Source organism: Perna viridis, chromosome 10 (genome assembly GCF_037379345.1).
Source record: "Perna viridis isolate PV_CMFRI_1.1 ecotype Kerala chromosome 10, ASM3737934v1, whole genome shotgun sequence".
NCBI lineage: Eukaryota > Metazoa > Mollusca > Bivalvia > Mytilida > Mytilidae > Perna > Perna viridis.
The window spans coordinates 39,964,693-39,977,636 of NC_142454.1; the positions used below are offsets into that span (position 1 = coordinate 39,964,693).

Below are 12,944 nucleotides of genomic sequence, written 5' to 3' on the forward strand. Positions count from 1 at the left end.
TGTGTGCTAGACAAAACAAAAACTTGTGGTATAGTTTGCCTTTTTACAGAAAATTTTGATAAAATTAAACTTAAGAATTAATGCAAGAATGTTTCAATATTTCTTGCCGAAACTACGCAGACTTTTTGTATCGCGCAAGAATTCTAACAAATAGGCTTCTGAAACAGGGTTTTATTGCTCAAGTCATCACTACAGAAATTTTATGGTTGTCATTATGAACTCGTGGATCGTTATGGTGTACCCATCTGCACCATGAAAACTGATTTTTTTTTCAACGCGTCATAGTTTTCCTTTCATCTTTCGTCTTCCCCGGACTTGACTTTTTATGAGCAACTCAGTGGGTGTTTCTAGAAAAGCAGAGGACGATTACCTTACCGGTGCACCTGGTTCATTCTCCAATATTTTAGTGGAGTTCGAATTGCTTATTTGCTTTTGTTACTTTGTTTGTATGATTTTAGTTACTTAATGTTCTTTGTTGTGTATGTCTGTTTCCATATCTGGTCTTTGTCCCTGGATTACATTCTCTTGATTACCACTATAAACTTGGCTCTTTGATTATTTTTTATTTGAAATGTGCAGCACCATTTATATTAGTTTCTGAAAAAGGTTTTCGAAGATCAAAGTCTTTATCTATGCAAGCATTATCTTACTTTTACTGACCTTTATATGCTACTTTTTATGATAAAGCAATGTATCAAATATTATATGAACATCTGCTAGCATGTTAAAAACAATTGCGAAATACTGGTCTGTCTGATGGTGGACGGAAGGAATGCAAACCTTTAGTTCGCATCGGCTAAAGTCTTCTGTAGAGGGCTAATAATGCTTTACAGAAGTGAACTTATATAATCAGGATAGTGCTAACCCACGACTATCAATTTAATATGCGAAAACATGATCTGAGATTAAATCGGGATACAAATTAAGTCTGAAACACCACAGATGATTTCATAAAACAAAAGTCGTCTGTATAATTTCAAAGCAACGAGTCTGTGTTAGAAAAACATATGACGTCATAATATTTAAGTTTTTAATTAACCCATGAATAGTAATCTACAAAACCCTTAGAAAAAATGTTCTATCTTCAAAATGAAAACATAACAGTCATACAATTGGAATAAGTATTAGAAATTCATATTCATATATTTTTCTCTCTTTTAACAATGGCCACATGTGTGTTACTCTCGTGCTTCATATACTTTGTGTATAATTGTCAGTTACAACTCATGTAAAAATATCTTGAGTCAACAGATATGTGGCCACTTCCGTTCCACGCAAAAACCATCTTAAAAGTTGCAGAAATGTAAAAAGTCTTTTGTAAAAGTTAGATAAATGCATATTGTTATATCAGTAACATCATCTATTAAATGATGAAATGTCAGTTAATGTCAAATAATAAAAGAAGAGTTCAAATGAGTGCAATGTATATAACCTAGACAAGTCACCTTTTTTTACTTTTTAACATATTCAAGTTTGAAGAAAAACACTTAATCAATGTCGTTGATTACTGTACAAACTGACCTTAGAAGTTCTTCAATTACAACACAGAGAGTTATCGTACAAATATTATAACATTATATATAGTATCGTACAAATATTATAATATTTATAGTCTTGCTCTTTTTTTGACAGAAAATATGGATTTCCATATATTATGTCAAAAGGAAGCCTATTAATCACATTAGAAAAAAAAATTATCGTAAGATGTGGAAAACAACTCTTTCGTCATATGTTCGTGAAAAGTTACAAATTGATCTGTTTAGGTCACGAATCTTTTGTCATTGTTTATTTTGTAAAACATATGTACCTATTGTAAGTGAATTGATACAAATTGATCACTTCTTAATCATTTAATTTAACGAATATAACATACTTTGTATGTTGTATTTGTGTTTGACAAAGAACATGATAACCTCTAAGATTAAGGTCACATGATTGACAGCTGATTCCTGTACTTTTCAGAGTAGTGCACTTATGTGATTTAACTATGCATACACCTTTTGACGGAATTTTTTTATGTTCATTTATAAGGTATAGTGTTTTCCTTTAGACTTTTGAAAATTTAAATGTTTGAAAAATCTAGTCTGATAAACGTTTCTTGAATGCTGTAAATCGTATGAATTTCGATCATTTATCGATCACGGTTCCGACTCTTTTTTAACAGAGGTCGATGTATTGCGTTTTACTGAGTTTGAATCAGAAGGTTTTGTTATTGTAGATGTACATATAGAGTGTCAGGCACCTCTTTCTTACCCTTTCCTGTTTCAATTGACACAATATCAATAATGGAACAAGGTAAGGTTTCAAGAATTCATTTGCTATCATTAAAATCATAGAGTTTTGAACGAGAATGCGTCTCTGCGTTACTTAAGGGCAGGATTCTGATAAACGTTATTGCTAATAATGAGGTGACCAACAAAGCACAAAGATGAACAAAAATGGAAGTATCATAACTTATTCAGGAGAGTCATACAGGTGAACAAATCAGCACGACTTTGAAGGACAAGCAGGTAAAAAAAAAGGCTGCCAGGAAAATGAATGTTTGGAAAAACCGGCGATGGACACCACCAGCAAGGGTAGACTTTAGATGAGGGAAGGATAATGTTCAATCTCCATTTAGAATTCCTCATTCCAATAGAAAAATCCCACCCCCCAAATAATCTTCATTGCTTATTTCGTCTTCAAGTATGTAAATTGTCATTTTAAATTTGATATTTTAAAAATCTTTTAGATTTAAATGTTATTTTTAATAACATTAAGTGCATTCTTCTTATCAATAAATTTCTCGAAAAAAACGTATTCCACCATTCTTCCCATTGAATGTTCCTACACGATCACATCCCACAACCCCAAACCCTCTATCCATCCCCGCATGGTTTGATGAGACGTTTTCCAATACAAGTACTGTTTTACATTTATTTCTTTCAGATGCAGACAAAAACGAATCGTAACTCTATGCATAATTTGTGACCAGGAAAAATAGGGAAAAAATAGATAAATTTTCTTAGTCCATCGGCTATAACTCAGAAAAAGTAAACTGACTGGAAGACAATTCAAACTTAATCTGTAACTTGTAATGGTGAAGCAATGCATGAAATATGAAATGTATATCAGCAATCATGAAAAAAGTTCAGCAATTTGATTCGCCGGACTGACCAGCGGATCGGAAGGCAGTGCAAACCCTATGTGTCCTGTAGCGGAAGTCGGTAGTAGAGGATAAATATAGTCATGTCAAAAGGATATTTAGTGAGTAATATTTATACATATATTTACGATTGAACAGTAAGAAATGTATATGTTTTTCTTTTTCTTAATCTTAGTCTCTGTGTGAATATGGGTAATAAGAAAATTACCGAATAATAATCCGATCCATATCTATAGTATTGTAAGTAATACTTTCATGTCACTTCATTGAACTAATACGTGATTGGTAATAACAAACCTTAAAGTTTATGTATATGTATCAATTCTGACAGTATTCAGCTTTAATATAGAAAATTTGTTTCATTTGCTATTCTTACTAAAAGGTTAGAAGACTTGTTGAAGACTTTTGATGATCTCTAAAAGTATCTAAAATTTTACATTTAGGCTATACGGTGGGATCTTTATTACGCTTCGCTATATTCTTTTTTTTTCTGCAGGTAATAAGCAAATTCAATACCAAATTATCGTAGAATGAGTAATCAAGGGAACCTAGATTATAGCGGTAATCAAAAGAATGCCATCCAGGCAGACCAGACATGGAAAACAGACAAACACAACAAGGAACATAAAGTAACTAAAATCATACATACAAAGTAACAAAAACAAATAAGCAACTCGGACTTCACTAAAAAACTGGGAGCATGGACCAGGTGCACCTGTAGGGTAAGCGTCCTCTGCTTTTCTAGAAACACCCGCCAAGTTGCACTTAAAAAAGTCCGGGGGTAGACAAACGAGGAAAGGAAAACTATGACCAAGTTTGTTAATTGCATATTTTATAAAATATTGGGTATATTGTTCATAACCTTCGAAAACACTTGTAACTAAATATTGGTGTTAGAAGTAAGAATATTTTGCAATTAATTTAATGATTTCAGGGTTAGACAGGTTTTCGACATCATGTAAATGAAAACGAAACGCAAAAATAATAATAATCTCTATTCCATCATTTAATCTATTATCTACAATGTGTTCCTACAGTTATGAAATTTAAAAGTTATGCACAAGAGAAGAAAAGACATCCGGTCATCGTTTTCATAGGAAATTGCAGCAGTTTCATAAGATGTCATGGATGTGACTGTCCATATTATTGCCTCAGCTGTAACAAAACTTCTTTCCACGCCATCAATCTAAGTGCTGAGTACAACTTACAACAGCAACTGTATTGGCAGTCTACAATTAGGAGTTTTCAAATTACTTCAAGCCATTTAGCATATGCAAGACCATCTTGAAGACATAACAAACTTAGAAGGAATTATTTTTCGAAGCAATCACCAGCTACTGATATGTAATGAGACATTAAGTTCAGCTGACCTGTCACGCTAAGACGTGGAATTCTAGATAAATGAAAAACAAATGTTACTCATTTCTGGTTTTCCTTCCATCTCAGCAGATGAACAGCCAGTTCAGAAAGGTCATCCTTTCTGTCAAATAAATGGCTTAGGAAGTACTTCAGGTCATGGTCGCTACTACAGGTGAATTTCATCTACTACAACTTGCATGTTTATGCTGAACCATATGTGTAAATGACATAGTAAAAACAGTCACTCATTAGGGAATAAAAAAGAATTCAATCTCATTGAAACCCACATTCACTTGTCACTGCTACATAAACTTATTAAGGAAAGGTAGTTATATTTAATGAGATTGTCATTTTTTCTAATTCTGGTTATTTGGGTAGTATTGTCGTTCTTAACTATGTCCTAAGCTAGCTTTCAGTGAGAGTTCTTTATCTCATATTTTTTCTATCTCATTTTTTATATATGTTATATGTTGAGGTATTCTATAAAGGATAATTGGATATATTACTGAGTGAAATTTTTTTTCTTTGTATATTTGTTGTTTCAATCCATTTGTACCCTACATTGAAGGAGGCAGTTAAGACATAATAAAACTTGTTTGGCCTATCGCAGACATGCGTCTGCCCACTGTCAGGCGATGTTGGTCATTAATTTGACTTTTTGTCGTTATCATACTTTTTTATATACTTCACTATATATGTTCCTTTCTCTATATCTTCAATTAGATTTAACGTCCTGCCGGAGTAACGTCTTACTGAACATAGTACCTTTCAGTCGCAATAAAGTAGTCAAACCGGCTAAGTCATAGGCTTCACAACAGTTTTCTTTTACAGTTGTTAATTATATCGCTATCCTGAAAGTGCGTTTGAATCACTAGTTCAAATGCGCATGTCCGGGAAGGTAAGATTTAGTTTATCGTCTATCGGAAGTGGACGTGTTTGATAATGTTTTTTTTTAATCATAGCACATATCAATATGTTGATAATCGATTTTACTCTTATACATATACCTTGGCTTGGCCTCATAAAACTTCTTTTGTTTTTAGTTTTAGTTTATATTTAATTGAATAACATTGTCTTAAATATGTCTTATATTTGAATTACTCGAAAGTCCTTACGCAGGTCCGGCTATACCTAATGTAAATATTTTCGATTGAACTCATTTATCTATTATCTGTTAAAGCCGTGATATGGTGTAACTACGTTGACCAAGACGTACATTTTATTTCTTATAAAATCTTCAAGTAATTTTGTGTTTGTCCGGTTTGGTTTTTATCGCATGATTTATTGCTTTTCGTTATCAAGTTCAAAGAGTAATCAAGGGAATCAAGGTTATAGCGGTAATCAAAAGAATGTAATTCAGGGACAAAGACCAGACATGGAAATTGACATAAAAACAAAGAACATAAAGTAACTACAATAATACATACACAGTAACAAAAGTATATGAGCAACTCGGACTATACTAAATAGTACAGAATCTCATTTGTCAATTTCGGAAATTGTTCTACTTTTTTTCTTTTCTTTTTTTTTTTTGAGAGAGAGTCCAAACAATATGTACACTCCAGACGCAGGTGCTGAAAGGATGTTGCCACAGATGAAAGAAAAGTTGACAATTCTAAATGAAAAGTCATCACGTTTGCCGTAAAATTTGGTCAATAGTTTTCCGTTACCATCGAATGCTTAGTGTAGGTCAAGATACGAGGCTGACTTCACAGTGTTTGTAGTATCCTTTATTTCAGGTTCTTTCGGGTAGATGCGATGTATAAAATCTCCGAAATTAGGATTGTTTAAAAATAATACGTCATCTATATAGCGGAAACTGAGATAAAAGTAAAGGAGCACAATTTGTTCCCATTGGAATGCCGACCGTTTGTTGAAAAACGCGTACCCCACACTGGACAAATATGTTGTCGATTAAAAATTCCAGAATTTTGTAAACATCTTCCTCTGTATATTTGGAAGATGATTTGGAATTATTTTTACCAAGTATGAGAAATCTCTACCAAGAACGATATATTTGTATCTAGGTGTACAATCATTTTCGGAAAAAGCCACGATGTATAATGTTTTTAAGTCGGCATTTTAACTGAGTATGGGGAATAGAAGTACATGTATACAGTTTTGATAAATCATAGGTTTTAATGCTATTATATTCAGATAATAGTCTTGAACTGACTGTCTCCAAAAGATCTTCTGGATTTTTCAGGATCCACATTGAATTAATACCACTACGGGAGTAACAAGTGTTGTGGTAGGACTGCAGACCCTCTTTGACAGTTGTGAGTATAGAAGTTAAAAGTTTTGAAAGAGATTGTTGATACATTTTATAGATCCAGCTATGAAACGTTGTATGGATTCTTGTGGAGTTAAGGAAACCAGTACATGGACGGTAAATCACAATCGTCCTTGGTAGAGAGACCGAAAAAGGATACCACAGATTTATGGTTTTCCACAATTTTTTCTTTGGAGAGTGTGGTACCAGTATAGGTCTTATCATTACTAATATTTTCTACGTCTACCTCTGATAATAAACATTGGATGTAAAACGTTTTAAAGACAAAAACAATGTTGTTTTGGGCTTTGTCTGCTGCTGGTACGACAATATATTTGTCATGATTAGTAGACAATGTTTTTGCTACATCGGGATCTTTGAAAACTGATGTAGCCTTGGCACTCATTGACCTACTTAAAACTTTCATTCGTTTCAACATTAAAGACCTCCCAGCCTTTAACCACTCTGGAAGAGAATCAATGTCTTCTTGGTCGCGTTTTATCCATTTTCTTGCAGAGTCCTCGACAGCATCCTTCGGAACTTTAAATTTATAATTCCAATTTATGGATCGTGGTTCACGGTACTTGGGACCTTTAGAAAGGATATTACTCAGAGATTCGTTTTCGATGATGGTTAAATCTCCCGTAACGACGTGACCAGAAGGACCATATTTGAATGGTGAGTTTTTGCAAGAACGGTCAGGTGGTTAAGCCTTGAAGTCCTCAATCTCGAGGTTGTGCAATAGCCTTTTATAATTAGATGCCATGGATGACGTATAGGAATAAAGAGCAAAGTGAAACTATGACACGTTGAACAAATAAGTTTTCATGGCTCAGATGGATACACCATAACGATCCACGAGTTCATGATGACGACCATAAAACTTTTGTACTGATGACTACAATCTTGTAGCAACATAACCCTGCTCCAGAAGCCAATTTGTTAGAATTCTGGCGCGATACAAAAAGTCTGCGTATTTTCGGCAAGCTCTGGCATAACGTATGAGTTATGATACGATACGTCATCTATATAGCGGAAACTGAGATTAAAGAATCTAGCTAATTGCGGTAATTTCTTGGATAAAAAAATCCAGGTATTTACCGAGTTAAAATAGCTTAAAGATTCCAAGAAAAACATTTTCTGTTCTTTCTTACCCCAATGTGACCGCCATCTAGGTTGACATGTGATGGTGATATTGTCTCTTTGCAAGACTTGCTTTAACGACTTGCAATAAGTAAATATAAAAATGACTATTGCACTATTGATTTGCATTTTATACATGCACAAATAAGAAATGATTATCGGTGCGATGTAATCCGAGTATAGCAAACTACGTTGTGTATTCTCCTACCGTATCTCACTTTGATGCCGGACTTTGATGGAACCTTGACACTAAATAAGAACCTACTAAATTGACCACGGTATTTGTTTGTGTCTGAAGCATATTTTGATGATTTTTAAAGGTTATCTTAACGCCATTTTCTGCTTCTTCAACTAATGCTGTACAATATGTTCCTGTAACAAATCGAATTTCTCTACATATGTGGATAGAGTAATTGTATAATTTTCTTTAGCCTTGATCTTAACAGCTGTAAGAGGTTTTAGTTCAAATTTATGATTAGTAAAATTGAGAAAGATTGCCACTGGGTGAGTAATAATGAGGTCATCGTTTTGTCATATATATTGAGGTTTGCATTACAAGAAACATGTTCTGAAACATCCTGCATATCAATAACTGTGTAAAATGAATAATCACGAAGTGAAATGAATGTTACCACCCTTCCAACCAGGTATTAGTGTTTGATTGCAGCATAAGAGACTGTCTCACGTTTGGTGTAAATTGTTTTGGCATTATACTGTTATTTCGGGTTACTGTATAGACCTTTCGTTTCGAAACCGGGTACCTAGGATTTCTTTGGAACAAGCTGTTTCCATTCCAAGCTAAGTGTGATTGGCAGACATTTATTATTTCTTCAGATGACATAATTCCAGAAGTGACAATATCGTTGGTAAAATACTGCATATCTACAACAGGGAATTTTATTAAATGTAACACATTCCGAGCAATTTCCCTGAAATTATCCCCACTTGGTTCAAGACCCTTCTTAGTGCATTCAGCTGTTATCCATTTTAAGAAAAAAATGCAAACATATTCTTCAGAACAATCATGGGAACCGGATTTTTACAACATTTCTATGCTTTCTTCATAGATGTGCATATCAAGTTCTTTTCCAGATCATGAAATTTGTATTTTAGAGCTGCGTCTAGCGCTGCTGCTGCATGATCTGACGTTCCAATTTCTTTCAGAATGTTTCCAATTTTTTTCTTTATATTCCTAATCATATATTTAAACGAGGCGTAAAATATGTCCTGTACATTTCTTTCTGTTATTGATATCTTGTCTGTATCTACAAAATCAATATAAAAAAGTCAAAGTGATGTTTTTTTTAAAAACGACCATATCAAAGACGGACAAAAATGTCACTTTAAATACAAGTGTTTTCATTTGAAAAGTACACGCATCCAAACATAAATCTGAAACCAGATGTTAAGCATAAAAAACTACAGCATCCGTTGCAATAATTATTTTTGACAAACCAATATGCATTGACTGTATATTTATTGGTAATATACGGCCACTGTGCAGTATACTTAACACTTAATCTCCTCCCAATTTCCCGCCAATGGATGAAATAGATGTTAAATTTAGCGTTTCTATCGGGGGCCACCAGTGTGCAGAATAGTAATAAATACGTTGTATTAAATTAAAAGATAAGAAAATGATAAGGATTGCAGTATAGGGGCATATGATTTTTATATGTTAATTTTGGCTTTAAAACATATGATTATCAGATGTTTGTGAAAAACAAATGATTATCAGATGATGACCATGCGATAATCATATGTAAACTGATGAAGCATACTATTATCATATGTGCTCGATTCATATGCTAGAGAGTAATCAGGGGAACCAAGGTTATAGCGATAATCAAAAGAATGTAATCCAGGGACAAAGACAAGACATGGAAAACAGACATACACAACAAAGAACATGAAGTAACTAAAATCATACATACAAAGTAACAAAAGCAAATGAGCAACTCGGACTCCACTAAAAACTGGGAGCATGGACCAGGTGCACCGGTAGGGTAAGCGTCTTCTGCTTTTCTAGAAACACCCGTTGAGTTGCTCATAAAAAGTCAAGTCCGGGGTAGACAAATGCGGAAAGGCAAACTATGTCCAGTTGAATAAATCATTTTTTTTTTGTGCAGATGGATACACCATAGCGATCATACGATGCAATCCATATGATTCTCATGCCTGTACAGGAATTCGGCACGAATCGAAATAAAAAAAAATAACGTTGGGCATTGTCTTGCGTTATTCCCCGTTTAATAATTCGCTCATTTATTTTTTTTTATTTCAAGTCATTTAATTTTTATTGTATTGTAAATACATTTCTGATTGTTAATGTCCGGAAGTCTACAATGAACCAATAACATGCTATATTGATTTTTTATTTGATTCGAAACAAAGGATTTTGAAGAACTTCTGATATTATAACATGATATGTCAGTTTGAACAAGAATAAAAAAGGTAAAAGAACAGACAAATGTTTAATTACGATCTTATTTGATGAAAATATATATCATCTTAATTTTGTTTGGATACTTTACGGCACAACAGAGGAAGAAGTCATCATAACGATATTCAATACGGAATAAAGTCACAAAAGATAACCTTTAGAGCATCGAGGGCCTGCTGAACCCTCTATACAGAGCAAGATATTATCACTAAATGTGTTTATTGCATTTGTCTACAATAACTATTTTTTTTTTGTTGCCAAAAGCTTTCAGATCCGTTAATTGTCAAGAAAGGATTTTCAAAAAATGTTACTGTTTTGAAAATCCTTTCTGGAAAATTATTTTTTCGAGAGTCATTTATGTAAAAAATTAAATTATATAATGAATGATACCAAGATTGAAACGTTTTATGTGAGCAAAAACTTGTAGAGTCGACTTTATGTGACTTTTGACCTAAAAATCGAAAATCACACATTTCGCATTTTTTGATAAATTTTGACAACGAAAATCGCCAAAATTCATCAAAATTTATCAAAAGAACTCCAAAAGTATACATTGTGATAATTCTAAACAGAAAAAAAATAGCATGTTTTACTGAGGTAGAAATAATCTAGGGGTTTTGACATTGAAAAAAAGTTAAGCGATTTTTCGGCAGGGTAGGGGTACATTTTTATTGTACCGCAAAACCCTAAGAGTTACCACAACTTCCTTGGTACCACTGTAAAGCTGAGACATTAGGCTACATTATGACATATACATATGTCAGTTTTCGTCGTTCTGTAGAAAGAAGAATTTCGTAGAATAAAAAATTTAAAAATAGACTTTTGCCTCAATGAGGTATAAAAAGTAGCCAAAAAAAATACAAAAAAAAATGCTTCAGGTTCTTTTTTTCTTTTTGTTTTTTTAAATATATTTCAAAATATAACATTAAAGTTAAAAAATTGAAAATTCATATTTTTACAAAAAGTTTAAAAACATATCTAAAAAAACATTGTTGGTAATACATAATCAGGTTACAACTTCTTTATATCAAATTTATCTCAGATTCAAAATGTTAATGGATAGTTGTTTTATATTTTTTTATCATTGAAATTGACATTAAATGTTTAGTGTTAAATTTAATATTTTTTTCATAAATTCTGAAAATTTGTCTTAGATTTTCTAATATACACTTAAGGATGTAGACCTAGGGTAAGAGACATAACTCTTAAAATCATTAATATGTTTGTATCATATTCAATTTCACAAAAGATTATCGAGCTTTTACTTGAATCAGAATGGAATAGATCAAAGTTACTTTGATGCTTACATAATATTTAATGTAAAATGCTGAATAAAAACACAAAGCATAAAGTAATTTTTTCTTTGTTAACTTGTCTCAGTAAACTTCTATCGGTATCTTATTCTATATCTGGTATTATTTCCGCCTTTTCAGCTGGAAGACCTTCGAATATCGTGTGAAACACTAGACTTTAACTTGACAACATGTACTTATGAGCTTTAATCTTTGTCCTGGGTTCACCAACAACCATGGTGACGTCACACATAATCTCGTTCTCGAGCATATACAACATACATTTCGGCAATGATTTGTCTTCCATCCGAACAGATATTGCCTTACCAGTAGCCAATGCCCGAACTAAAAACCTTACCTCATTAACTAAAAAGGAAAACCTATTTCCGTTCCATTTTCAACGCATAGTTTTAATGAGTAGAGGGATTGCTGATTTAGCCTGTATTTTGCGTTTGCTCCTGTGTGTTAGCACATTCAAATCTGGTTCAGCATGCTTTATGATGAAGCAGGGTTTATACGCTTTCGTACTGAAATACATGCAATATATTCAATGTTTGTTTGTTTGTTTGTTTGTTTGTTTGTTGGGGTTAAACGTCCGAGCTGCAATATTTCAGCTATATTCAGACAATGAACATGAAATAGATAGATAATTTGCGTTTGCTCTTGTGTGTTAGCACATTCAAATCTGGTTCAGCATGCTTTATGATGAAGCAGGGTTTATACGCTTTCGTACTGAAATACATGCAATATATTCAATGTTTGTTTGTTTGTTTGTTTGTTGGGGTTAAACGTCCGAGCTGCAATATTTCAGCTATATTCAGACAATGAACATGAAATAGATGATAAAATGAACATGAAATGAAAAAAAAGGATGGAACACAAGGGTAATAGGGTCGAGAAATTTCGATTGCCACCAGAAAAAGGGGGGATGGGTAAGGTCGGGCAATTTAGCCTCCTCTGGCGGAGTGCAAAGGTTCCTATTCCTATTGAATACCACAGCAGGGTTCTTTAACGGGCGAGGAACGCGACATCTGTCCCAACACGTTGCACCACTATGGTTTGCGGTCAGGTTTTCCGTATTGTAGCCTGACAACCCCCGCATGTAACATGACAGGGGTACCCCATTCCACTTCCTGGGGCACACATCCCAGTTAGGTTTCTGAGTACTATTTAGTAGCCTTTTAATACAAGCTAAGCGCTGCTGCAGGCCTATATTCAAGGTATTTTGATAACAGAAAATGCATCCATTTCCCACGCAGTTAAGCTGTATTGTGCTCAATTTTGATGTAG

At 33.4% G+C, this 12,944-nt stretch overlaps 1 protein-coding gene, 1 long non-coding RNA gene and 1 pseudogene across 2 annotated transcripts in view; 2 read left to right on the forward strand and 1 right to left on the reverse strand.

The window, feature by feature from the left end:
• Nucleotides 1-1,866: 1,866 nt before the first annotated feature.
• On the forward strand, nucleotides 1,867-3,911 carry LOC148605744 (uncharacterized). The gene is made up of 4 exons (XR_015915950.1): nucleotides 1,867-2,031; nucleotides 2,219-2,295; nucleotides 2,929-3,246; nucleotides 3,642-3,911. It is a non-coding gene; the product is annotated as an uncharacterized LOC148605744 (long non-coding RNA).
• Nucleotides 3,912-6,674: 2,763 nt separating this feature from the next.
• LOC148605745 (BTB/POZ domain-containing protein 6-B-like) overlaps nucleotides 6,675-12,944 on the forward strand; it is a 39,669-nt gene continuing 33,399 nt past the window's right edge. The window contains exon 1 of the mRNA XM_088550111.1: nucleotides 6,675-6,783. The gene's annotated coding sequence lies outside the window, so the exon portion shown is untranslated. The remainder of the gene's footprint in view (nucleotides 6,784-12,944) is intronic.
• On the reverse strand, nucleotides 8,311-11,961 carry LOC148605746 (BTB/POZ domain-containing protein 6-B-like; annotated as a pseudogene).